Source organism: Myotis davidii, unplaced genomic scaffold (assembly GCF_000327345.1).
Source record: "Myotis davidii unplaced genomic scaffold, ASM32734v1 scaffold444, whole genome shotgun sequence".
NCBI lineage: Eukaryota > Metazoa > Chordata > Mammalia > Chiroptera > Vespertilionidae > Myotis > Myotis davidii.
In genome coordinates, this window is record NW_006294767.1 from 1015218 (window position 1) to 1018911 (window position 3694).

The following is a 3694-nucleotide window of genomic DNA, read 5'->3' on the forward strand; positions in this document are numbered from 1 at the left end:
CACGGATAAGAAAAAGCTAAAGGAGTTCATCACCACCAAACGAGCATTATATGAAATGCTGAAAGGTATTCTTTAAGAAGAGGAAGAAGAAAAAGGAACTCTCACCCTTTGCCACAGCATGAATGGAACTGGAGAGCAGATAAATACCACATGATCCCACTCATTTGTGGAAATATAAGGAACAACATAAACTGATGAACAAGGACTGATCCAGAGACGGAGAGGCATTGATTGGACTGTCGGGCTTTGGAGGGAGGGTAGGGAAGGGTGGGGGTAAGGGGGAAAGAGCAACCAAAGGACATACATGCAGGCATAGAGGCCTAACCAATGGACAGGGACAACGGGGAGGGGGGTTGAAGGCATGAGCGGGGGGGGGATGTGGTGACAGGGACACATATGTAATATCTTAATCAATAAAAAACATATTAAAAAGCTAAAAAAATAAATAAATCATGATATCTCTACACTCGGTGCGGGAAGAGGGTTGAAATGAAGCCAGACTGAGTCATGTGGGTGCCAAATGCAGTTAATAGGTTTGTTCCCCTTCAAGCTGATAGTCTTTAAATATTTGCTCAACATTCATTCAGAAGAGGTTCAGTGCCAGTTGGAGGAGGACACAGGTGCCCTCTGCTGTCGTAAGCAATTCAGCTTTAGTCTCAGAACAACTCTCAGAAGGCAGAGATTGTTTAGTCATCAACCACTGGTCCTGCCCCTGGGGACTTACCCCCACCAAGCATTCCTATCAGATAGTCCTATCACATGGAATTCTCTCTCTGAGGGGAGCCTGGTGAGTAGAATTTTTACTATCTTGACGCAATTCAAATATAGCCAGTCCTCATCTTCATCCAACTCTGCTTTGCAAAGTAGAGGCCTGGCTCAGGGCCTCTGGACTCTGTAAGCGGTGTCTTTGGGAGTTAATTGGCGGTTGCTTGATCAAAAAAATCATGTTTATTACCAGTGGGAAATTCTGCCCACATTTCACTTATGGAGCTTCCTGTTACTTGTGAAGATGTGTTCCTTTGGTGAAAGAGAAACACAGAGGTGGGAACTGGCCTGCCCAGGGCTCCCAGCTTAGTGGGAAGATGACAGCCTCCACTCTCTTCACCCATCCTCTTCCACTCCAAACAGTGAGCAGTGGAATTCACACGAGATAGAATTCAAAGCAAGCGGAAGGAACCATGAGACTATGTAGCTATCCAAACAATGAATTAAAAATTTTTGTTTTTAAGGAGTCTAAACTGCCATATATTATTGCTTTAAGTAGTAAGCTGGAGTAAGGATGGCATTTAAGGCTTGTGGGTAAGTGAACAGATGGCAGAAAGAACTAGTGATTTGAAACAAGACTTGAGTAAGACCTCATTCATTTACAGGTCTGTTGACCTTTGGCACATTAAATGGTTTGTCTGTAACACACCTGAGATGATAGTACCTACTTCATAAATTGAATTGAGGGCATAATAGGAATAAGACTAGAGATGAAAAATAGGGGTGTGGGCTTGAGATCAAAGTATGATTTCTACATAGCCAAAAACAATGAATACCTTTCAGAGTTAATCAGCTTGCAAATGCAGAATGGGTAAATGAGCTATTTCAAAGAAAAATTTGGTGAACAGCAGTTTACTATATAGTTGGCAAAGGCAGCCTGAAATAACTTTGCTAAGTTACAGAAAACTGGCTAATGGGACTATAGTCATGCACCACATCACAACGTTTTAGTCAACAATGGACCACATATACAATGGTGGTCTCATAAGTTTATAATGGAGCTAAAAAATTTCCATCACCTAGTTACATCATAGCTGTCATGACATAGAACAACACATTACTCACGTGTTAGTCAAGACGCTGGTGTAAACAAGCCCACTGCACTACTGGTCTAAACAGTATAGCAGTACAATTGTGTACAGTACATAATGCTTGATAATGGTAATAAGGAGCCATGTTACTGGTTTCTGTATTTATTATACTATGCTTTTTATCTTTATTTTAGAATATACTGTTTCTACTTATAGGAAAAATAAGTTTGCTGTGAAGCAGTATGTCATGTTACACAGGCAGCAGCCTCCTACATCTACATCTTGTGTTCCCTGTGTCTCTTGATTGCGTAATTTCTCTTGGGCTTGATTTAATCTCATGTTATTTTTTAAATTTAGTGTAGCCTAAGTGTACAGTGTTTATAAAGTCTACAGTAGTGTACAGTAATATCTGAGGCCTTTAAATTCACTCACCCCTCACTCACTGACTCCCCCAGAGCAATTTTCAGTCCCACAAGCTCTATTCATGCCCTGTAAGTATAGGGCACTCTATAAGTGCCCTATAACAGGTGTCCCATTTAAAAAAATCATCTGCACCATATTTTTACTGTACCTTTTCTATATTCAGCTATGTTTAGATGCACAAATACTTACCATTGTGTTACAATTGCCTATAGTATTCAGTATAGTAACATGCAGAAGAGGTCTGTAGTCTTGGAGCAATAGGCTATACCATCTAGTCCAAGTGTATAGTAGGCTACACCATTTGGTGTTTTGCAAGTGCACGCTATGATGTTCTCACAAAAATGAAATCACCTAATAATGTGTTTCTTAGAGTATATCCCCATAGTTAAGCAGAGCATAACTGTATTTCCAAAATTCATTCTATAAAACATATAGGTAAAATGTTATTTCTTCCTGATAAAGTGCAATAATCTTTAAAATAGTTAAATCCTATTTTTGTAAAGTATATTTCCCAATTATAATCATTCTTCATCCAATTAAATATTTTATTATTTCTACCTTCCACTAATTAAAAAATACTTATATGCTAGTTGCCAGACAGAATAGTTTATTAGCAGTGCATATATCTTACTGTTTTATTTATTTATTTATAAATACTATATTTTTATTGATTTCAGAGAGGAAGGATGAGAGAGAGAGAAACATAAAAAATGAGAGAGAACTGTCTCCTGCACACTCCAAACTGGGGATGGAGCCCACAACCTGGGCATGTGCCCTTATCGGGAATCATGACCTCCAGGTTCACAGGTCGATGCTCAACCACTGAGCCAAACCGGCTGGCCTATCTTACTGTTTTATATCACTATCAAACATATATAAAATGTTTGATAGTGGTATAAAACAAAATTAAAGGATTTGTTTATAAGTTTTAAAATAAATCTTAATCATTCCCAAAATGCTAGAGTTTGATATACTCATATATTTGTATTTATTGAAGAAATGAACTCCCACTGTTGTATCTTTTGTTCCATCAATAACTCGTAGTTTTAGCTACACATTATATTATACTAGAGGCCCGGTGCACAAAAATTTGTGCACTGGGTGGGGGACGGTCCCTCAGCCCGGCCTGTGCCCTCTCGCAGTCTGGGACCCCTCGGGAGATAACGACCTGCTGGCTTAGGCCTGCTCCCGGGTGGCAGAGGACAGGCCCAATCCCTAAGTGCAGCCCCTGGTTGGGCTCAGAGCAGGGCCGATTGGTGAGTTGGGGCGCCGCCCCCTGTCATGCACAGAGCAGGGAGATTGGGAGGTTGTGATGCCACCCTCAGTCACGATCAGGGTAGGGCCAATTGAGGCGTTGGGGCACTGTCCGCTGTCACACTCAAGGCAGGGTCGATGGGGAGGTTGCGGCGCCACCCCCTGTCATGCACAGAGCAGGGCCAATCAGGGGGTTGGGGCACTGCCCCCTGTCACTCACA